The sequence below is a fragment of the Aquarana catesbeiana genome, linkage group LG04 (genome assembly GCF_042186555.1).
Source record: "Aquarana catesbeiana isolate 2022-GZ linkage group LG04, ASM4218655v1, whole genome shotgun sequence".
NCBI classification, from domain to species: Eukaryota; Metazoa; Chordata; class Amphibia; order Anura; family Ranidae; genus Aquarana; species Aquarana catesbeiana.
In genome coordinates, this window is record NC_133327.1 from 496745624 (window position 1) to 496771297 (window position 25674).

Consider the following 25674-nt stretch of genomic DNA (forward strand, 5'->3'; position numbering starts at 1 on the left):
AGGGAGGTCTGCTTATCCCTCAGAAACAGCAACACGTCGTCCACGCATAAGGCGACCTTCTCTTCTACTGTTGCCCTCCTGAATCCCTGTACATTCAGGGAGGATCTTAAAGCAATGGCCAGTGGCTCTATTGCGAGGGCGAAGAGCAGGGGTGATAATGGGCTCCCCTGTCTCTTCCCCCAGGCCAACTGGAACCACTCGCAGGACTCTCCATTTATTCTCACTTTGGCCCTCATATAATATTCTAATCCATTTAACAAAATTAGGGCCAAATTGAAATTCCACTAATACTTGCTAGAGATAGTGCCATTCGAGCCTGTCAAAGGCCTTAACCGCGTCCAGTGACAAGATAGCCCTTGTCCCCTCATTTTCCGTTGGTAAGTGGTGGTTTATATTTGCCTTATATTCATACTTGCAGCTCTATCCGGTATAAATCCGGTTGGATCCAGATGTATACGTTTTAAATTATTTTTTTTACCCTTGCCGCTAACACCTTTGCTAAAATTTTTACGTCTGAACATAACAGGGATTTTGGCCTATACCAGTGTTTCTCAACTCCAGTCCTCAAGGCGCACCAACAGGTCGTGTTTTCAGGATTTCCCTCAGATGAAACAGCTGTGGTAATTACTAAGGCAGTGAAACTGATCAAATCACCTGTGCAAAACAATGGTGAGCCTGAAAACATGACCTGTTGGGGCGCCTTGAGGACTGGAGTTGAGAAACACTGGCCTATACGATGCTACTTCAAGTTGATTCTTCCCCTCCTTTGGCAATGCAATAATTGTTGCTTCTGTCAAAGATGGAGGTAGTTTACCCTCCCTGGCCACCCAATTCAGTACTTCCAGTAGTTTTGGAAGCAATATGCCCCAAACCGTTTGTATATTTCTATTGGCAGGCCGTCTGGTCCTGGGGCTTTCTGGTTTGCCATGGCTGCTGTGGCACTTTGTAGCTCTTCTATTGTTATTGGGGCCTCCAGTCCCTCTCTATCCTCTTTTGGAGAGTGATGGGATCCTCAACCTTCTAAAAAAATCGCACATCTCTCACTCTACATTTGCCTGTGATGTACTGTACAGGTTTTTTTTAATAATTTTTAAATGCATTCACTATTTCTGATACAGACCCGGTGATTCTGCCCCCTCAACTAAAATGGCCAGTATGATAGATGAGGGTGAATTTGCCTTAACTATTAGAGCCAGGATTTGTCGCACTCGTTCTCCCTCCCCAAAAAAGCTTTGTTTTTTAAATAGCCTCTTATTTTCTGCCTTTCTTATATTCTTCCTGTTTCTCCGACCATTCCCTATGGCTTTCTAGCGTCGGGTCCTCCACGTACCGTGCTTCCACCACTCTCACTCTCTCCCCAGCTTTGATCTCTTTTGCCCTTGTTTGTTTCTTGATATATGAGATTTGCTGTATCAGCACGCCCTGAAGGAACGCCTTCAGGGTATCCCAGATAACTTCCAATGGAGCTGACTGCAAATTTACTTCTACAAACTCCTCTAGGCTGGCTGCTATTTTTTCTGAATCCTCCATCAGCTTCAGCGAAAAGGGGTTTATTTTCCATTCACTCCTACTATAACTATTCCCCATTTTTATTGAAAAAACACAGGTGAGTGGTCTGAAAGACCTTTTGGTTCATAATTTACCTCCTCTATCATATTCAAAGCCTCTTTATTGCATAACACAAGGTCGATTCTGGATAATGTAGTGTGTGTCTTTGAGTAACAGGAGTACTGTCTTGCCTCCGGATTCCACTTTCTCCAAATATCCACCAACCCTGTCTCCCCACAAAATTGGAGGAGTGGGCTGCTAGGTATAATGCCCAGCAGTGCTCCAGGTGAAAACCTGTCCAAACTCTTTATCCATAGTCATATTAAAATCACCTGCCACTAACAGGTACTTCTGGTTTGTCCTTGATAAACTTCATTCATTCAGAATCTCTATGCCAAATGGCGGGGGGATATAAACGTTAGCCAGTATGCACACCCTGTCCTCTACCGAAAAAAAAGAATCGTCCATGCTCATCTATCTTACTCAGCCTGCAGGAGAAAGCCACCCCCAAATCTACCAAAATACTCACCCCCCTCGAATAGGAGGTGTGAACAGAGGGGTTTTCACCCTGGTAGTTCCTGCGCTTCAAAGTGCAAATTGTATCTTTCTCGAGGTGTGTCTCCTGCAAGCAGAGTATTTTGACCTTACATCGGGCAAAGAGAAAATTGCCAATCTCTTAGACGGATCCCTCATCCCCCAAACATTCCAAGGACATATCTTTAGCCTTCTGGTTTGCCTCAGAAACTTTTCTCTCCTTTCTCTAGTAACTGTCATTTTCCTCTTTTTTTCTGCTACCCCTTTACAAGTAATCCTAACCCTATTCCTCCTATTTATGACCTAAAGTGAGTTTCCCTATTTCTTTTGTTCAGGTGCAATATCAAAAAATCATAACTTTGTGGATCTTCCCCTTCCTGCATTACATTTAAATTAAAGATGTAACTTCCTCTCAACCCCTCACCCACCTTCATACTCCCAATCATGCATTCAAATCCACTCGCATTCACTCCAATCTCTCCGCCCTCCCCCATCCAATCCCCCTCTTCCTCTCCCTGCCCTTTTTTGGGCCCATACCGAGGGCTTCTAAAGTGACCATGTCTTCACTGCATGCTCTCTCTCCAGAGCTGCTGCTGGGCCCTGGCTCTTCCTCCCCACAGAGGGGCCAGTCTGGGAGTCGATCATTCTTACCTCGTGAATTCTTGCCCATTCCACCCTGGACTCAAAAATTCCTCCTGGAAAAACCTTCGTTCCAACTGAGTTAAGAACTAAAATCCATTGGGATCACGATTCCAAGGTAGCAGGTCATGCTGGGGCCGATCTTTCTTTCTCATCAGCCGCCACTACTGGTGGCCTACTCTTCGTTCTGATGTTAAAGACTATGTTAAGGCTTGTCATGTCTGTGCCCATTCTAAATCTGCCATGCAAGCTCCCGCTGGTCTTCTCATGTCTTTGCCCATTCCTAAGGAGCCCTGGTTTCACATTGCCATGGACTTTATCATCGATCTTCCACCTTCTGAGAATAATACGGTCATTTGGATGGTAACTGAGCGATTCTCCAAGATGGCTCATTTTGTTCCTCTTCCTGGTCTCCCTTCTCCTCCTGCCTTGATTCCCATTTTTGTTTGAGAAATTTTTTGCCTCCATGGAGTTCCTTCCCATATTGTTTCTGACAGGGGTGTTCAGTTCACCTCTCGCTTTTGGAGAGCCTTTTGCAAATCCCTCAACATTACCTTGGATTTTATCTCTTCTTACCATCCTCAATCCATTGGACAGATGAAGAGGGTTAATTAGGAGTTAGAGGTCTTTCTCTGTACCTTAGTCTCGGCTCATCATGATGATTGGTCCTCGCTACTCCCGTGGGCAGAATTCTCTCATAATAATAGGATTTTTATAACAGCTTACCTGTAAAATGCTTTTTTTTAGAAGTACATCACGAGACACAGAGCCATAGTAATTACTATGTGGGTTATAGTCCACCTTCAGGTGCTGGACACTGGCACACCCTAAACAGGAAGTTGCCTCCCTATATAACCCCTCCCACTACTGGGAGTATCTCAGTTTTGTAGCAAATCAGTACAAGTGTATACTAGAAAGAGGGGCGAGACCTCTGTGTCCCGTGATGTACTTCAAAAGAAAAGGATTTTACAGGTAAGCTGTTATAAAAATCCTATTTTCTTTAATCATGCATCATGGGATACAGAGCCATAGTAATTATTATGTGGGATGCCCCAGAGCAATGCCAACTGAGGGGAGGGAGACACAACCAATTAGGGCACCATGAGATCAGAGGATTTATACTGCTGCCTGCAGTACACTGCTCCCAAAGGCGACATCATCATGTCTTTTTACATCCACCAGATAGAATCTGGTAAATGTATGAATTTAAGACCAAGTTGCAGCCTTGCAGAATTGAGCCATGGAGGCTTGGAGATGCACTGCCCACAAGAATGCAGAAAATGTGAATGATTCCGCGCAAAGGAAGTAATTACTATCCAAAAAGCAAAAAAGAAAAAAAGAACTGCTGCCTCTACTAATTACTACCAGTAGGTGGAGTACAAGGTTGAAAAGAAAATAAAGTAGATATGGCGCTGTTCTAGATCCGTGTTTAAAGTTACCAAAATAAATGAATTAGTTAGTGAATATACAAGTGATAGTATAACTAGCGTGTATTCTACATAGCTTTACAGTGTCCTATTCCCCAAAGAAAAAGGAGAAATATATAATAATATAATATCAAACAAATGTGAATAAAATACCAATTGAATGAATATCTCTGTGCGGATGTACTAGGACTAATAAATCCTCCACAAGAAAATGTGTTTAAAAAAAGATAATTCCATTCATGATTTAAAGTGCTTCTGTGCAAAAAACATCACTTTGCAAAGGTGATCACAGCAAGGAAAGAGCTGGCTGGTCAAGTGATCGCAATCTTGGCTTTTAAATGAGTAACAAAATAGTTGAAACAATATCACACTATTGGAATCCTTTTCTCCTATACCTTATATGACTTATGGGGCAAGAGTGGAAAATATTAACACATCGGGGACTATCCAGCTTCCAGAGTGCTGCACAGTGGCAGATACTGTGAATGCTCCATACCCCAAGAGGGGGGAGAAGTTCCGGTGAATGCAGCCATAATAAGAGCAGGGATAAAGCACGCATGCTGTGATCACATTTGCAAAGTGAAAATACCAACACAATATTGTTTTTCACCAGCACAGTAGCACTTTAATTTTGGATATTTAAAAGTTTGGGACTACACTTGTATTTTTAATTTTAATCTTTAATGTATAAAGTTTTTTGCACAGAAGCACTTTAAATCACGAATGGAATTATCTATTTTTAAACACATTTTCTTGTGGAGGATTTATTAGTCCTAGTACATCCGCACAGAGATATTCATTCAATTGCTATTTTATTCACATTTGTTTTATATTATATTATTATATATTTCTCCTTTTTCTTTGGGGAATAGGACACTGTAAAGCTATGTAGAATACACGCTAGTTGTACTGCCCACAAGACACTAACAGCCCTAGAGGAATGCGTTTTGATTTGAGAGGGTAGAACTACTAAACCATAAGCTTGAACGATTACTTGTCAAATCCATTTAGAAATGGTAGATTTCGATGCAGCCTGTCCTCTTGTAGGACCTTCAGGCAACACGAACAAAACATCCGTTTTCCAAATCTGTGCAATCGCCTTTAAGTAGACATTGACTGCTCTCACCACATCAAGAGAATGTAGTGATTTTTCTTCCAAAGAACAGGGTTCTGGAAAAATGAAGGTAGAACAATATCCTGGTTTAGATAAAAACCTGATACTACCTTTGGTAAAAAGTTAAGATGAGGACGAAATACTACCTTATCCTTGTGAACAATAAAAATATGGCTCTTTACAAGAAAGAGCAGCCAATACTGATACCCTTCTTGCAGCAGATATGGTTACCAGAAAAAATAGTTTCCTTGTCAAAAAAGGGAATATGTCGTATTGGCCCCAAAAAAGCTATTTTGTAATGTCGACAAAACTAAATTCAAGTCCCAAGGCTCCAGGGGCTACCTAACCGGAGATTAAGCCGCGTTACACCCTGAATAAAGTTTTGGACCAAAGAATGCGAAGCAAGTGGTCGTTGAAATAATACTGATAAGGCCAAGATCTGTCCTTAGAAAGCAATCAAGGCCAGCTTTATCTCTCACCCCATCTGCAGAAAAGTCAAGGACTCTACCTTGACTGGGGTGCAGCTCCTGCTTACACACCAGGAGACATATGTTTCCCAGACTCCATAATATATCGCCATGGAGTCCGGCTCCCTTGCATTAACCAAGGTAGAAAACTACCGAACCTGACAGCCCACGTTTCTTCAGAGTGCGGATCTCAATAGCCAAACCATTAAATTTAGCGTTTGTAAAGTAGGATGGAACTCCGGACCTTGCGAAAGAAGGTCTAGCCGTGAAGGTAGGATCCATGGGTCCCCTGCTGCCCTCTCTACGATCTCTGCATACCAAGATTTCCTGGACCCCGCTAGGGGTCACAAGAATCAATGACTTCCCTTCCTGCTTTATCCTGTGAAGAAGTCGTGAATGCAGGCAGAATAGGAGGAAATGCACAAATCGGTGAGAACCTATTCCATGGAAATAGCAAGGCATCTGTTCCGCATGCTAGCGGATCCTTTGTTCTTGACACAAAGTTGTCAATTTCTTTGTTGAACCTGGACACAAACAGATCTATGTCGGGGATCCCCCATCCTTGACAGGAAGATATCGGGGTGAAGGAACCATTCACACGGGAACGACTGCTGGTGACTAAAGTAGTCCACCTGCCAATTTTCTATTCCTAGAATGAAGACTGCGGATAGGCAAAGTACATTGTTTTCTGCCCAAGATAGGATAAGATTCACCTTTCTCTGGGCCGCACAACTTCTTGTGCCCCCTTGGTGATTAATATAGGCCATTGCTGTGGCATAGACGGATTGAATCCTGGCAGGACAATACCTTAAACTGAACATTCAGGCCCTCAGGACCAAGTGCTCTGCCTGAATTTCTAAAATGTTAATGGGTAAGGCCATTTCTGATCTGGGCCACTTCTCTTGGACAGCTGCCTCTTTCAGGACTGTCCCCCAACCTAAACAAAAAAAGGTTGGCATATGTTGTTACTATTTCCCAGGTAACTGAAGGAAGGATTTTCCCCTTTGCAGAATTTTGGATATTAACCATAAACTGAGGCTCTGGCGCACCCAGCCTACAGCACCTGGTATTTCCAGGTGTTCTTTCATCCGGGTACTAACCAGGCCCGACCCTGCTTAGCCTCCAAGATCAGACGAGATCGGGCGCTATCAGGGTGATGTGGCCGTAGGCTTTGGAGTCAGACACATTGGGAATGTAGAGTTCGAACCCTTTGTTTCTAGCTGATAGGATACTGTTTTGCAGCAGTCTAGAATGAAACTGAGCATAAGAAACAGCTTCCAATGAAGCCACCATCTTTCCCAACAACCTCATGCAAAGCAAATTCATCTTGCTTCGACTACCTAAATCAGTTCCTTTATGGCGCTGATCTTTGCCTGGTGTACGAATACCCTTTTCTGGGTGTACCTATGATCAGACCCAAGTATTTTCTTCATGATTTTAAAGAAGATTCCTCCTAGGTTGAGAATCCGACCTAGATATTCCAGGTAGTCGAATGTGGTGACCATACTTTGGTCTAAGTGGGCTACTGACTGGTCTATCAAAAATAGGTAGACTAGGTAAACCATAGCCGTTATACCTTGGGCCCTCAAACTGGCTAGAAGAGGAGCCAGAACCTTTGTACTTGAGGTGCAGCAGCTAGATCGGAAAGCAGAGCTACACACTGAAAATGAAGATTTTCCACTTTGAAAGTAGATATTACGAGTGAGCGAGGAAATAGGCATATGGAGATATGCATCTTTGGCGTCGATTGACGCCTCAAGTTCTCCTTGTAGGATGGAGATAACAGATTGGATTGACCTCATTCAAAAAAGAGATATACAAAAAAGTGTAGCGCTATAAACTTGAAAAATTGAGTGAATAGTTTTTTCAACACAACTCAGGTATATAACAATTAAGTGTTATCAAAAAATTAAAAAAAACTATGATGCACTATATGTAGTACAAATACAGTTGTAAAGACTATGAACAAAATGAAAAAAGTGTGAAAGAAACACTGTGTAGCATTAGTATGAGCCAAATATAATACACTATGTGTAATATGTAAATAATGTGAACAAAGCTTAAATCAAATAAAAACAAAAAACAACAAAGTCCAAGAAAAGTTCAGAAGGGGTTGACACCACTCAGAACTCATATAACAAAAGTCCACCAAATTTATGGGTCTTTGGGGACTTGCCAAGGGCAAATGCCCAGGCAAGACCTAAGAAGCTGAGGGATCAATTGGATCAAATAGGTAAGTAGAGATAACAAAAGTGGACAGGAAAGCTGATGGTAGTTCAGAAGCCGTCACCGAAGACAGGAACAGTCACCGAAGACATCGAGAGGCTTACCAGATGTTGTTGACTTGAGAGGACTTACGTCATCCAAGTCAAAAAGGCTTAGAGACCAACTGGTCAGAATAGTGCATCTTCTCAGGTATCCGCAGTGACTTCCGAACCAAGATGGCAATTCAGTATCTTCAGTTCTTCCACAGTTATCCACACAGCATAGACAATAGTATTCCAATAGAAGGCCACAAACGCATTTTCATATACCATGCGAGAAATGGACAAAGGACTCACATAGCGTAATAACATAAACACTGATTTATTAAAAACTGTGAAAAATAGACTCACATCTTAGAAGATCATCAAAAACACAGATTTGAATAGCGATAATTGTGAAGGGTCCACCCAACGTGTTTCTGCTAAAGAGCCGTCATCACTATTCACTCATTTTTCAAGTTTATAGCACTACACTTTTTTGTATATTTCTTTAATACTTGGGTCTATAGGCGTGTTGGCTGCTATTTACTTCCTTCTTTACGCAGCGCTGTATTACTTATTTTTTATGCAAAAAAGAGAGATTATATTCAGGAATTGAATTTTAGATTTTTTGAGATCCAGAATGTCCATTTGGATTTAACCAAACCCCAACCTATGCTCTTACATGGGGGCCACCATGAACACCTTTTGCCAAAAGATTGTCCAATGCTTGAAAGATTTATTTTTCTCTGGATCCTTAGGAACGTATGACCTGAGAAAACAAGGAGACGGAAACTCTTGGAACTCTGGTTTGTACCTTGGAGCTATTGAGGAAGTCCCCCATTCGTCTTGACACTCCTCCTGCCAGATCCCTGAGAACTGCAGAAGAATTCTCCCTATTGAGCAAGTGGGGGCATCTCCTCATATGGAGGCTACAGTATCTTGTAGGCTTCCTCCCCCAAGACCTCTTTTGTCCCTGGGGTTAACCCTGAGTATTACCTTTCGAACCTGACGGCAGAAGCCGTTGTGACTGCCTGGAGGCTGATGCCCCTGGCACAGAAGGAGCTTTGAAATAAAATACATTTACTCCTTCACTTAAATGAAAAAAGAGGTATCTTTCTTTTACTAGAAATTCTTTGGATATATTATCCAAACTATCCCCAGATAGCTGTTTCACCGCAAAAAGGAAGACTAGCCAGGAGCTTCTTGCATGACGCTTAGCGAAGGGCGCAAGGCCCAAAGGATAGAATCTGTCATAGCAACTATTGCAAAAATAAAGTTGCCTCCTGGACCTGCTGAGCAGGATAACCTTGAACACCTGTTTAAACTGGTCTCTCAACGATTAACCAATTACTGTCAGCGCAGGCTGAGACACTCAACCTGCTAGAGAAAAAAGTGTTTTTTTCTTTTTCTAATAGGAATTCCAACCTTTTATCCGTTGGATCCCTAAGTATTTGAGTACTGTCTGTTGGACAAGTCAAACTTACTCACAAAGGATATAGTAGTGTTAATTGCTGGTATACCCTACTTAGTGAATCTTCTCTACCATAGAATAAAGTGTGAAAACTTTTTAGAAAGGAAAATAATGCTTATCTGGGTGATCCTCCAGGTACAAAAAACTTTTCCAACAATTAATGGACAGGAAAAGGCATGCACAGCTTTGAGAAGGCTTTATTGAACCCAAACACTCAGTTAAGAGTACATAAATATGGAGTGGATCATTCAGCAAGAAATTGTACCATCAATCTTACAGATTGTGAAAGCTGACTCTCCCGCATTTGAACAGGGGCTGCAGTGTTGAAAACAGTTGCAAACATTTCATGGCCCCGATGCTCACTCTGACCAACCACCCCCTCTTTTCTTAGAAAACTCCACTCACCTTTCCCGCAGCAGGGTTTTCTGTGGTAAAACCTACAGACCCAATCTTCACCCTTCACGGTGGGTTCCATTAACAAACCTTCAGGAGCTGGGGACCCTCGGGGAAACCCACAATCCTAGACCTGTAATAGCACCACCCCCAGTCAAACTTTATGGCCTTAAGCTCCCTCCTTTCCTATGACCTGTTCTCCTGACATCCCAGCTTTGGCTACGGTTCAGGAATCATTCAAATCCATTTGGGTCGACGTTCATGATTCTCTCCAGACAGCTGCTAACAAACTCAAGGGTTTTGCTGACCGTCGCAGGCGTAAGCTGCCTCCTTTACAGCCAAGAGGCAAAATCTGGCTTTCCACCAGGAACATCAGACTCCGTGTTCCTTCTCTGATATTTGCCCCAAGATTCATTGGACCTTACACTATAATTTCTAAGCTGAATCCTGTTTGTTTCAAACTCCAGATTCCTAAAAGCCTCGAGATCTCAAACTCCTTTCATGTATCCCTTCTGAAACCTTTAGTTCTCAATAAGTTCTCTCGTCCTCTCCCTACCTCGGCTAAAGTCACTGAGGATGATCAAGAGTACGAGGTTAGGCAAATTTTGGATTCTTGCTTCTGTAGGGGTGTTCTTCAATATCTTGAGGATGTATTCGACTGTTTGCTTGGCTCTCCTGTACTTCTGTTACAATTTGAATGCACTCCAACATATGGTATCTCAGGTCTTGATTTCATTCGGTTTTAGAATGCTAACACCTGGTACTTGGATTACACCTGAAATACTTGAACGTTTACGTTATGCACTTTTGATACTTACCTGTATGCTTATCTGCTTTATGTTCGGGTTTATGAACCTCATGAAATTGTCACGGTTCCTACCGTGCCATGCAAATGGCCAGGCGTGGTCCCACCCCAAATGGCTCAAGGAGGTACCCATGACTTTCTGTGTACTGCTCCTGCTGTATTGCCTCTGAGCCACACCTCAGTTCATTATTCAGCCTGGTTTTCAGCTATGCCTTGTCCTGCATGCAGCACTGAGGGTTATACTCTGGATCTTGCTTTGCAATTAGCACCTGTTACTCCTGGTTCAGCTGAGGCAGTTCATCAAATCAGCTGGGTATAAAACACTGCCTCACCCTGAGGGCTGTGTCAGTTTATTGTCTCTTGTATTGCCAAAGGTTCCTGTTTTCCTGTGTTCTTATTTTCAAGTTTCAGTGTTCCAAGACTGACCCCGGCTTCTGACCCTGGCTCTGTTCATCGTTAACTCTGACTTCTGGAATCCTTAACTACGGCTTCACCTCGACAATCCTTTGGTAAAGTCCCTGTCAAGCCCCCATGCTCAGATTCACAGCCCAGGTAGCCTTTTACCTAGTTACCATGGGCTGTGTGTATTTGCAAGGGTGAGCGCACATCTCTGCACTATGGATTCCAAACAAGGTAAGCCGTTACAGACATGTACTGAATTTTTTTTGGTATGTTTTTACCTTTCTTATAAATAAAACATTTACAAAAAAAGACTGAGCTGTACAGATGTTATGGGGATATAGCCACCAGAGAAGGCATGTCAAACGCAGATGAAAAAATTTGCCAAATTGAAGGGACTAGGTCTTCAAGGGGGCTGCATTTTGTCTGGGTCCCACCAACTTATTTCCAGAAAAGGTTTATGGCACAAAACTTCAACTTTATTGCCAATTTAAGGGTCAATAATTTTTTCCAGAAGTATTTAGCTGCAAGGCCTCAGAAAAGAAATGAGAGGGCCTGATGTGTCTTTTAATAAATAATCAAGAAATAAAATGTTGGATGGAGTCACACTTAAATATCATCATGGATTATTTGCCAAACCTACCCAGTTTATCTGGCTTACCTAATACCTGTCTCACAATACCTCATGTGCTCCTGGACTTATCCAGGTTCTCCGTGGCTTCAACCCCATACCCAAAAAGCAGCATTTCTTTGGAGATAAAGCACAACAATAGCACTGTAGATATAACCATTTCATGTTTTACTCTGAACAAACTATATATTTGAAGCAAAGGGCAACAATGAAAAGGAAATAAAAATAAGTTTTCCATGGATGAAACTTGATAAAAAAAAAAATTTGCCTTTGCCTCAGTGAAATTACTAATCTTGTACTAAATTTTGTTTACATATTACCTCAACCTACAAAAGACCTCTCCACTATATTCAGATTAGATATAGTGTGGATCATTATATTCCAATTCATTTAAAAAAAATAAAAATAAATAATGCAATCCATACTCAGAAATGTAGCTTTAACCAGCTCATATGTCAAATCATATACAAGTGCTTCCCAAAGTTCACAAGAAAGATCAGATCACAAAAAGACAACCTTTTCTCTTGTGGATGCTCAAGAAGCACAGAGCCCTTACATGACTCACTGGACCTCATTGAGTGAAGGTATTAAGTACAGTAAAACTAAAACACAGGTATGCTTGCATTACAGATGCAGGTTATTGTTGTGCATAAGATTAGTAACAGATCAAACAGTATCAATATACTCCATTATACATCCTGTGAGGGGTCTATATATAAATGTTTTCACACAATTCACTGAGTTTTTAATCAGGATTCAGGCATTTTTCTAATTGACTGAAACTATAAAAATAGTGTGAATCTTGGGTAAATTTTGGGTGAAAATATTTATAAATAGACCCATGCAGTTTATCATGCAATACTACATTAAAGAACACATCAAGCAATTGATGTAATATAAGCCGTTTCATCTTTTTTTCTATATGGGGTATGTTTTACAGGTATTTTTATTATTAAATATACTTTTAATATAAAATATTGCTATTAACCACCTGCTATCCGTGCTATGGCCGGATGACGGCCACAGCGCGGACCTGCATTCCCGGGAGGCCGTCATATGACGGCCTCCCCTGTGCACGCTCCCTGTGCGCGCCGGGCGCGCTGTGATCACCGAGTCGCTGAGACTCGGCTGATCACGATCCATGTAAGGGGCCGATCCCGGCCCCTTACCATGTGATCAGCTGTCAGCCAATGACAGCTGATCACATGATGTAAACAAAGGATCGGTAATCGTTTTTTTTTTTTTTTTACTCACGCTGACAGCGCGAGTAGAAAAAAAAGCAGATCAACGGCTCGGATGCCAGGGACATCGGTCCCCAAGTGGAAGAGGCACATCTGCCTCATCAGTGCCACCTATAAGTGCCACCTAACAGTGCCCACAGTGCCACCTAACAGTGCTCACAAGTGCCACCTAACAGTGCCCACAAGTGCCACCTATCAATGCCCACAAGTGCCACCTATCAATGCCCACCTGTAGTGCCAATCAGTGCCACCTGGCAGTGCTGCCCATCACTGCCACCCATCAGTGCCCATCACTGCCGCCTATCAGTGCCCATCACTGCCGCCTCATCAGCGTACATCAATGAAGGAGAAAAATTACCCGTTTTAAATTTTTTATAACAAAATATAAAAAAATAAAATTAAAGAAAAAAAAAAATTCAGTTTTTTACATTTTTTTAACAAAAAGTAAAAACCGCAGAGGTGATCAAATACCACCAAAAGAAAGCTCTATTTGTGGTGAATGATAAAAATTTCATTTGGGTACAGTGTTGTATGACCGTGCAATTGTCATTCAAAGTGTGTCAGCGCTGAAAGCTGAAAATTGGTCTGGATAGGAGGGGGTTTTAAGTGCCCTGTAAGCAGGTGGTTAAACTAATTTTATATACTAAACTTCTGACACTTTTTTCTGTAATAGCTTGCAATTAACTATTCAAATTATTATTATTATATTATACAGGATTCATATAGCGCCAACAGTTTGCACAGCGCTTTACAAATGTAGGGAGACACTACACCAACAGTACAATTCATAACAAGAGTGTTAGAGAAACCCTGCTCCTGCAAGCTTACAATCTAAGAGGGAGGGGCTGGTGAAACAAAAGTTAGGGACTGTGAGGGATGAACTGATGAGGGGAGTAGAGGATTTGGTTGTTAGCTGGAGGCAGGATAGGCCACCCTTAGTTGAGTTTTCAGGGATTGCCTAAAAGTGGACAGAGTAATAGCCAGATTGGGGTAGTTTGTTCCAGAGGTTGGGAGAGGCTCTGGAGAAGTCCTAGAGACGAGCATGGGAGGAGGATACAAGGGAGCTAGAGAGCAGAAGGTCTTGGGAGGAGTAGAGAGGATGGTTTGGGTGATATTTGGAGATAAGATTGGTGATATAGCTCAGGGCAGAATTGTGAATGGCTTTGTATGTTATTGTTAGTGTTTTGAATTTTATTCTTTGGGCAATCGGAAGCCAGTGGAGGGATTGGCAGAGAGGAGTGGCAGACACTGAACGGTTGGTAAGGTGGATGAGTCTGGCAGTGGCATTCATGATAGACTGAAGAGGGGATAGCTTGCGGAGAAGTAGGCCAATGAGGAGGGAGTTATAATAGTCAAGGCAAGAGATAACAAGAGAGTGAATAAGTTGCTAAGTGGTCTTGACGGTTAGAAAGGGGCATATTTTGGAAATGTTTCAGAGGTGAAGTCTGGACGGTGATTGGATATGGGGCTGAAAGGACAGGTCAGAGTCTAGGATTACACCTAGTACCTTGGCATGAAGGGAGGGACTGATGGTTGTATTATTGATCTTGATGGAGAAGTCAGGGGCAGAGGCACAGGCTGGAGGAAAAATTATGAGCTCAGTTTTAGAAAGATTGAGTTTGAAGAAGTGGTGTGACATCCATGTTGATATTTCAGTTAGTAAGTTAATAATGCAAGAGGAGACTGAAGGAGTGAGGTGAAGAGTAGAGAGATAGATTTGTGTGTCATCAGCATAGAGGCGGTACTGGAAGCCATGGGAGTTCATTAACAGACCAAGGAAGGAGGTGTAAATGGAGAAGAGAAGGGGACCAAGGACAGAACCTTGAGGTACCCCTACAGAAAGAGGAAGTGGAGAGGAGGAAACAGAGTTATAGGTCACACTGAAGGAGCACTGTGATAGGTAGGAGGAGAGCCAGGAGAGAGCAGAGTCTTGAAGGCCAAGAAAGCAAGTCAACCTACCGTCTAAAGATGGCCATAGCCAAGCAATATTGTTTGTTTATTTTCAATATGAATGTCACCATCAGCCTGTCAAAAATCCACTGCTTGTATGTACAACAAACTATTTTCCAGATCTTATATAGTAATTGTGAAGATTTAATGCCACAAATTCACCTGAAAGATCACACACCAGCACATCACACAGACCTTTTCACTCTTGAAGCACTAAAACCTCCATCAGACCTATTAAAAATCACCATTACTGGCAGTGGTGGATGCCTGCATCCATTGCAGAGCACTTGGTTTATCTTCCCTTCCATACATCACTAAATTACACTTTACACAGTGAATGAAACCAAAACCACTGATATACCACAGTGGTTCAAAGAAATGAAGACAGAAGACACAGACCACCAAACAAGAAAGTATTAACTCTTCTTTTGCAGGGATCAGCTTATATCATTTATTTTTTTTGCAACAATTGCCTCTTTAACCACTTAGGGACCGAAAGGATTTGCCCCCCTAATGACCAGGCCATTTTTGCGATACAGCACTGCGTAGCTTTAACTAACAATTGCACGGTCGTGCACCCAAACAAAATTTATGTGTTTTTTTTTCCCCACAAATAGCGCTTTCTTTTGGTGGTATTTGACCACCTGTACGGTTTTTATATTTTGCGCTATAAACAAAAAAACACAGACAATTGTGAAAAAAAAACTGTATTTTTTACTTTTTGCTATAATAAATATCTCCAAAAAAAAAAAAAGTCTTCATCAGTTTAGGCCAATATGTATTCTTCTACATATTTTTGCTAAAAACAAAAAACGCAATAAGTGTATATTGTGAAAAAATGTGCCACCAGCGCAGAAATATATAAATATACAATAATATGTGGCTTTACCTTTTGATTTAAATAGCAGATCTGCTGCAGTTATAGATCCCCAATAGTGTGGGGTAAGCAATGATACAGAAAAAGGTGTAACTGTGCTGACCCTAAATAGTATATTTATCTTACCACATATCAAAAACAATCTTTATTAGTGATTCATCATCATGAATTCAAATAAAGTGCATATTGCAGTCCACTAAATATATATATCTTTATATATCTATAAAGAAAATAATCCTTCTTAATCAAGAAAAAAATTTAAAAAATCATATGTTTAACAAAAACCAGTCCCAATAATCCTCTTCAAAAGATGGTTATCCGAATCCCGTGTGCACAAATCCACATGCGTGATTGGAAAACTTTCACCAATTTGTGAAACACCACCACCTTCTAAAATGGACACTCACCAGAAACAAGGTAAAAAGACGCCTTTGGTTTATGTTGGGTTAACCACTCCACTCATATAGCATACCTGAAGATTTCCCAAATGAATGCCAGTAATCACTCCTTGCATCTCCACATTAATCTCAGGATCTCATAAAAAGCAAACAGCCATCATTGTGCAACATATTATAATTTATTCAATCATAAAAATAAGTATAGGGAATTTTCACTCACAAGTGTGGTAAGTCTTTCCAGCAATGTTCTTAGGGCTAGCAAGCGCCATTCCTGAAGATGCATGATTGAATGTGCAATGCGTAGAGGTTTCTGGGTAACGCCGATGTCACTTCCTGCCCCAACCCGCACCAGATCAAGGCTTGGATCGCATGATCAATCCTGGGAGAGGAAACAGCGCTTGCTAGCCCTAAGAGCATTGCTGGAAAGACTTAATGCTGGTCTATAGGCACCACACTTGTGAATGAAAATTTCCTATACTTATTTTAATGATTGAATAAATTATAATATGTTGCACAATGATGGCTGTTTGCTTTTTAGGAGATCCTGAGATTAATGTGGAAATGCAAGGAGTGATTACTGGCATTCAACGGGAAATCTTCAGGCATGCTTATATGAGTAAGTGGTTAACCCAACATAAACCAAAGGTGTCTTTTTACCTTGTTTCTGGTGAGTGTCCATTTTAGAAGGTGGTGGTGTTTCACGAATTGGTGAAAGTTTTCCAATCACAGATGTGGATTTGTGCACGTGGGATTCGGATAACCATCTTTTGAAGAGGATTATTGGGAATGTTTTTTGTTAAACACATGATTTTTTATTTTTTTCTTGATTAAGAAGGATTATTTTCTTTATAATATTGCAGTGCACTAAATAGTAATGGCGGTGATCAACGATTTTTAGCGGGACTGCGACATTACAGCAGACATATTGGACACTTTTTTGGGACCACTGATATTTATACAGCGATCAGAGCTAATAATAGCCACTGATTACTGTATAAATGTCACTGGCAGGGAAGGGGTTAACACTAGGGGCGATCAAGGGTTAAATGTTCCTTAGGGAGGCATTTCTAACTGTGGGGGTAGTTACTGAAAGGGAGTAGAGAGAGAGATCACTGTTCCTGATCACTAGGAACAGCAGAACCCGCTCTACTTCCCCGACAGAATGGGGATCTGTCTGTTTACATTGACAGATCCCCGTTCTGGCTCTCTGAGGAGAGATCACGTGCGTGCCCCCTTGAGCTCTTAAAGTGGCTGAGGAACAGCTATGGCGATTCACGCAGCCATGCCAACCGTGCAGTATAACTGCGGCGGCTGGTTGGCAAGCAGTTAAAGGCATTTAAACCTTCCAACCTTCACATTGTGTTTTTCACCTGCATAAGATGTGAACTGATCATGTAGTTTCACAGTATCATTTGTTTGCACAACCTATAGTAGAGTAAATCTTCACAATCCAGTGTCAGAAATTTCTGTTTGAAACGTGAAGCAAGTGGCATGACACTGCATAGTTTAATGAAAACCTGAACCTTGTTTTTACGTGGGGTGCAACTTCAAAGCTGCAAACACATTTATTTTTATTTACAGAAAATAATCACAATCACGTCTAAGTCTTTTTCTATGTGTAGGCACATGCACCATACATTCATCGGGGTTTTAGTTAAAAATAAATCTTTATAACTGTCTGTTAACTAAACCCAAATTGCCTCAAACACTTGATTTATTTTGTCACATTGCCCTAATTTAATCCTATTTTTGTAGTGTAGCCTATTTTAGGGCAGTTGGAATAGCTGAATCCAAGCAGAACAGATAGAATATCCTTCTGCTGTGCCAGCCTGTAGCCTCTGTGTGAGGTAGCCATCAGCATTTGGTCCTGGTGTACAAAACAGCACGGGGAGCTTGCAGCACCATGGTGGTATAATAACAGCTTATTAATAATAATTAGGTCAAGCATTTATGTTGCTTATTTTATTATGCAGCTGCAGATGGTCCTCATTTATCTCCGTTAGGACAGGTGGTTAAGGGCACAATCAGACTGCATTTTGCAGAGGCAGTCTTTGCATAAACACACAATTATGCCACAAGTCTCTATTATAAATTTGGGAATTGGACAGTCTTTTTTTCCCTCTACATCTCATTTAAAAGGTGCAATTAAAAAAAAGGTGCCTATTTGATATAAAATCTAAAGGTAGCATTCAATAAAAGTTATTTTCTGCAACTGCTGAGAAGCAAATGACAGCAGAATAGCTTGGTGTTTTAGACTTGAAAAACAGCAGTCTCAGTATCTGTGACCTTGGATGAGTCTCGAAAAGCTGTTGTGGCTTATGCATTTCATTGTCATTGATTAATAGCACCTCTTGTTTCACTATCTACAACGCTGCAGCTACCTCTGAAGACAATCATTATTAACAGGACAGGTTCAGATTGTATTAGCGAACGTAATGTAAAAGAGGCTAAATCCTCTTTGTTCTGCTGCTTTAAGGATTCAGCTAAGCTCTCCAAGGAATCAGGCAGCTCATTGACATAGCTAATAGTGAGTAAGGCTGTAGCATTAATCAGTCTACCATTGTTTTCATGCTTGTGGTTCCTTGCTAAAGTCAAACCATATTTCAATTAATAACCAACAAAGATGAATGTTACTTAAAAAAATGCACTTGTTTCTCCCATTCCCACTTATGCTAGCCAATGGTCTGGCACAAGGTCACTGACAGAGAGAAAATTTGGACTGACTGCTATCAAAACATTTATGTCATGACCAAATATTCATTACTAAAACCTCAGCGACCTCTGTTCTACTAGTATTTTGATGACTCAAAATTTTTCCTTACTCCCTTCCCTTTTTATTAACCAATATCACTGTTCTCCCTGCACAGAGTGTAAACAGTCTTGTGTTATGACATCACTTTTTTCTTCTTTATACTTTGCAGTATCTTTAATAAATTCATAGAACAGGCAAAATAGTCCTGTTTAGGAGATAAGGAGTTGTATTTTAAGCAGACATGAACAAACCAATGATGTCCAGAAATATATAACACATATTCACACATACACTACTGCACTAAAACTATAGGTTCCACTATAGGTTGTACTTTGTTCTGATAATGACCAATTGCATACTAGCTACAACCATAGAAACAAGACTGCAACAAAACTGCAAAAATTGTTCCGCAACAAGATTATTATGGGGTGCCATGATTCAGTCAAGAGTTAGTAGGTCTCTTAAACTCCTTTGTGTGGGGACACAGTAGATACAAATTAGCCTGGCATATTCCTAAAAACCCCACTTCCATGGGAGGAAGTTCCCTCCCAGACTTACAGGATTACTATCTAGCCTCTCAGCTCTCTCATCTGTATTACTTTAATACAACTGAGATGCAGCGCTACAGATCCCTGGTCTGAGGCAGTCCCAGACACCCAGCATATACTCCTATTTAAACCATTCCCTGAGGGGGACAAACATGCAGAAGATCCCCTCGATATAAGGAGGGGATGCTTCTACATCACCAAAGGGTATGGGAAATCACCTTGAAGAAATAAAATATGGGTCAGATCCACTCTCACACCCTATTAAGGCTCAACAGCCATATGTCCGAATTGTACACCATCCCAGACCCGGTTATCTGGGCCTCATATGGGGTACTCTACTTACATCAAGTTCTGACAGCATCTGGGCCTAAAACGTTTCAATCACTTAAAGAAGAATTCTCGCTTCCGAGCCATCTATTATTTGAATACCTACAGCTTTGTCACGCTGTACAGACCCAGCGTACGAATCTTGCAGTCACATTAGACACTCCCCCTGTCCTAAACATCATTCTGGGCAAGGAACCTTCTAAACTCATATCTAACCTTTACATTAAGACACCAAAGGACGATCACAGTAACCCAGACAGCTAAAATTGCATGGGAGCAAGATGTAGAGCCTATCAGTGATTCGGACTGGGAAGAAATTCTGGAGCGTGTTAAGACAGCATCCCCTAAGCTTTCAGATAGGTTGACATAATTATACATTGTACATAGAGCTTACCTGACAGCACTAAGACTGGCCAGGTCTCAACCCACACGCAATCCATCATGCCCCCTATGTGCTATAGCCCCTGGTACCTTCTACCATTTGATATGGAACTGCCCCAATATACAAATCTACTGGCTACAAGTGGTCCACTTCCTCCATGATAACATGGGATCCCCTGTGGTCCTGGACCCCGAAACTATGTCTGCTGGGCTTATTGTCAGATGCAGAAGTAGACAAATATCAAGCCACATTTATATATGAGACTCTCTTTTTAGCATGAAAAGTTGTGGCCAGATTTTGGATGCAGGCATCACCCACCACAATCCAGAACTGGAAAAAGGATATCAACGATACCCTTCCATTTAAAAAAACTGATATATACCCATATGGGGATGTTCACATAAATACTCCAGAGTATGGGATAGATGGCTGAGGATGGTGAGACATGTACTTAACTGAATCATACCCATATGTGAACTATTCTTGCTACCTGTGTTGTTTGGATCATCAAGATCAAGACGAATGTACCTTTACTTACCATTCCTGACAATTGTATCCAAATCCATTGTATTAAGTGCTTTTCATCTCAATAAAGTTGTTTTTTCCAATTAAAAAAAAAAAAAGAGTGAGTAGGTCTAGATTATATTTTCATAAACATTTTTTACAATACAATACAAATCTGCTATAATTTATTCAGGGCAAAGTCCATTTGGAATATGTATAGTATTTAATAGTACAATGTTGAATGGAGGCCAAATGTTTACTTTGTATGCTTTACAGAGCAATTTAGATCTCCTGTGTGTTCCTCACTGGACACCAGCCAATGAATCTGCATCACAATTAAGCACAGACCAGCAGTAAACTTTCTTACCTAGCCTCTGAGACAAACCGGTGTATTTCCTTTTTAAAAGTTGTGAAAAATGAAAGATCTGTAAGATCCATACTGTACAGTGCAGAATTACAAAACTTGTTGCAAAAGTCTGGTTTGCCAGACAGATGGTAAACACTAAACATGCCAGCTTAGTGTGAAATATGGGATAATTATTAATTTTTAAGTCCCTTAACCACTTGCCTACTGGGCACTTTCACCCCATTCCTGCCCAGGCCAATATTTCAGTGCTGTCACAATTTGAATTAAAACTGCACGGTCATGAAACACTGTACCCATATGACATTTTTTATATTTTTTTTCACACAAATATAGCTTTCTTTTGGTGGTATTTAATTACTACTGGGTTTTTAATTTTTTTTGCTAACTAAAAAAAAGACCGAAAATGTTAGAAAAAAAAGGTTGTTCATAGTTTGTTATAAAATGTTGCAAACAGGTACATTTTCTCCTTCACTGATGTGTGCACTGATAATCAGGACACTAATCAGTGCCCTGATTATCAGTGTAGATGTTCCTTTTTCACAAGCCAGTTATCGGCTCTCCTCTCCTCACACTGTCAGCGTGAGGAAAGGAATACTGATAACTGGCTTGTGTTTACATCGTGATCAGCTGTGATTGGGCACAGCTAATCACATGGTAAAGAGTCGCTGATTGGCTGTGTACCCCGAAATGTGATCAGCTGTGTCGGGAGGACACAGTGATCACAGAGAACGCAGCAGCAGAGGAGGAGGATCACGGATGGACGTCATATGATGCCCTCCCAGAACTGGCCGGCCGCGCTTTAGCCATCATTTGGCTATAGCGTGGTTGGCAAGTGGTTAATGGTGGTACTGGCTCTGTCCAGGAAGACCAGCTCTCCTCCTCTATAGGCAGGAAGTGATGTAAGAGTCTGGGTCCTGGGCATTAGAAGAGAACTAGCTAGTCTACAGCTCTGTTAATGTTCTCTTGATTCCACCTTGCAGTAACAGCCACATGTCTATTATATATATATACACACACACACACACACACACTATATTGTCAAAAGTATTGGGATGTTTGCCTTTACATGCACATGAAATTTAATGGAACCCTAGTCTTAGTCCATAGGGTTCAATATTGAGTTGGCCCACCCTTTGCAGCTATAACAGCTTCAACTCTTCTGGGAAGGTTGTCCACAAGGTTTAGGAGTGTGTCTATGGGAATGTTTGACCATTCTTCTAGATTGTCCTGCAGCTGAGTAATCATAACAAAGCATAAAATATACTTTTGCAAAGTAGTAGAGTATTCAAAAAATGATATAAGTTTCATTTGGGTATTACTGCGCAATTGTCATTCAAAGTGTGACAAGGGCAGGAAAGAGGTGAAAGTGCCTAGTAGGGAAGTGGATACTGTAGCTATATTGGTGTGTTTAGTAATCAATATAGTGCATTGGAGGTCAAAACCGAGCACCGCTATTCAAAGATTTCACAATGTCAACTGTTTCCTTCATGTTCAGCTTCAAAGTATTAGATGTTTTTCATTAATAATGTATTATCAGACATAGTTTATTACCCAAAGAAGATTCAATTGCCTCTAACATGAATTACATTAGAAAAAAAAAAAAACAATAACCAGGTCCAGTGTTATTAGATTACTTTAAACAGTATCTATACACACAAAATAACAAAACGATTCATGTACAGCAATGGCCAAAAGTTTTCTGAATAACACAAATATTCATTTTCACAAAGTCTCTTGCCTCAGTTTTTATGATGGCAATTTGCATATACTCCAGAATGTTATGAAGAGTGGTCAGATGAATTGCAATTAATTGCAAAATCCCTCTTTGACATGAAAATCAACTTATTCCCATAAAAAATATTTCCATTGCATTTGCGAAGAAGGCTTCAGGACGCCCAAGTCCATTAAGCACCAGGACTGTGCCCTACAGTTGATTCAGCTGCAAGATCGGGGCACTACCAGTGCAAAGCTTGCTCAGGAATGGCAGCAGTCAGCTGTGAGTGCATCTGCATGCACAGTGAGGCAAAGACTTTCGGAGGATAGCCTGGTGTCAAGAAGGGCACAAAGAAGCCACTTCTCTCAAGGAAAAACATCAGGGACAGACTGATATTCTGCAAAAGCTACAGGATTTGGACTGTTGAGGACTGGAGTAAAGTCATTTTCTTTGATGAATCCCCAATTGTTTGGGGCATCCGGAAAAAAACCTTGTCCGGAGAAGAAAAGGTAGCGCTACCATCAGTTCCTGTGTCATGCCAACAGTAAAGCATCCTGAGACCATTCATGTGTTGGATAGCTTCTCGGCCAAGGGAGTGGGCTCACTCACAAATTTTGCCTAAGAACACAGCCATGAATAAAAAACAGTACAAAAACATCTTCCAAGAGCAAATTCTCCCAACCATCCAAGAACAGTTTGGTGATGAACAATGCATTTTCAGAATGATGGAGCGCCTTACCATAAGGCAAAAGTGATAATTAAGTGGCTTGGGGAACAAAATATGAAAATTTTGGGTCCATGGCTCAGGAAACTCCCCAGACCTTAATCCTATTGAGAACTTGTAGTCAATCCTCAAGAGGCAGGTAAACAACCCCCCCCCCCCACCCCAAATTCTGACAAACTCCAAGCATTGATTTTGCAAGAATGGGCTGCCATCAGTCAGGATGTGGCCCAGAAGTTGATTGACAGCATGCCATGTGAATTGCACAGGTCTTGAAAAAGAAGGGTCAACACTGGAAATATTGACTCTTTGCATAAACTTAATGTAATTGTCAATAAAAGCCTTTGACACTTATGAAATGCTTGTAATTATCCCATAGTAACATCTGACAAAAAGATCTAAAAACACTGAAGCAGCAGTTTTTGTGAAAATGAATATTTGTCATTCTCAAAACTTTTGGCCACGGCTAGCATTAAAGCCTCATTAACCACCTCAAGACCACACTTTCACCCCCTTCCTGCTCAGGCTATTTTTCAGTTTTCAGCGTTGTCATGATTTGAAAGACGACTTCTAATTTTTTGAGGCTGATAGAGCATTTGTTTGGTGATATTTAGTCCCAGTGCCATTTTAGAATGGAAACAGGTGCCTTTAAACACACTCCTGGCTGCTATAATGTCCGGGAGTATGTATACAACTGTACAGTTGACTGTCGGCTATCATGTGGAAGTGATACAAGCGGCTCTGGAGCCACAGATCACTTCCACAGTGCGCATACCATGTTTACCAAGCTCTGCTGTTCCATCTGCACACCTGGTGCGGTCATGTTGGGTATCACTGGGAAGGGCAGCGGCAGCTTTATGAACACCCCCCTAGTGAATGGACCAGAAAGTGATGTGTATGGTCACTTCTTGGTGATGTGTATGATGGAACCTGATCTGTGCTCCAGCTGCAGTGGAGTACAGAGGAGACATCCAGGGTCTAACATACCCCAGATGTCTCATAAAGAGAACCTGTCACCTATATAATTTTACATAAGGGGCTATTGCTCCCATGTGTGATAGCAATAAAAGGTATATTTATATATATATATATATATATATATATATATATATATATATATATAAAAAGTTGTAAACATTTAAAGGAGGCACGTAAATAAAGAAACAAAAAATATTTTAGGGCCGCCCCCTCCCCTAACATATGAAAACACATGCGTTGGGGTGCCTACATATAAAGATGGCAATTGCCCCACACATTACATTTTGCCAAGCATGCCAGAGTGAGATCGATAATTTTAGCAACAGAGCTCCTGTATAATTTTAAACTGATGACCTGCAGAGGCTTTTTAAGCGCCACTTTTGCAAAATATAGGGTATTGACATTTTATTCACTGATGGACAAAACTTGAAAATGTCGGGTATCTACTCGTCGCAACCTCATTGTGGGAGGTAGTATTCCTCCCACAGATACCAACAATGGGCCACTATTCCTCATACTGACACTGACTGTGGGACACTATTCCTCCCTCTGACACCAATAGTGGGGCACTATTCCTTCCACTGATGACACCAATAGTGGGGCACTATTCCTTCTACTGATGCCAATAATGGGGCACTATTTCTCCCCCTACTGGCTACCAACCCTGAGGCAATGTTTAATCTCACTGAAGTTGGACCTGGGACATTTTCCACTCTCACTGGACACAATCCAGACCCTCTAAAGCTTGAAGAACAGTAAACTAGCCCTTCGAAAAGTTTGGAGACTCCTGCTCTATCTATACCCTTCCAAAAAAAAAAAAAAAAAACACAATTTTCTGAAATTGCCTGAAACTGAGCAAAGTAATTGGCATCCATCATTGCTTATTCCATATCGGACTTTGCTTTTGAAGCAGAATATTTTAAATAAAAAAACAAATGAAAATAGTATGGACAAACATAATGGGTCCCTTAACTCAATATATTGTTGCACCACCATTAGAGGAAAACACTGCCAACAACTGATTTTGTGTAACTCTAAATGAGTCTTCTACATTGCCAACAGGTACGTTGGCCCCCTCTTCTTAACCACTTGCTGCCCGCCCAACGTCATATGACGGCGGGACGGTACAGCTGTTGTTCTGGGCCGCTGTCATATGATGGCGCAGCCTTCCAGGCAGCCCAGGGGGTGCGCGCGCGCCCGCCGCGTCTCTCGGGTCCCGATGCGCGTGCCCGATGGCCGCG

The 25674-nt window shown here is 41.3% G+C and overlaps 1 protein-coding gene and 1 pseudogene across 4 annotated transcripts in view; both read right to left on the bottom strand.

Annotated features, from left to right (window-relative positions):
* Positions 1-25674, bottom strand: part of CRIM1 (cysteine rich transmembrane BMP regulator 1) — a 1688666-nt gene that overhangs the window by 170710 nt on the left and 1492282 nt on the right. The window lies entirely within an intron of this gene.
* On the bottom strand, positions 6781-6899 carry LOC141141909 (5S ribosomal RNA; annotated as a pseudogene).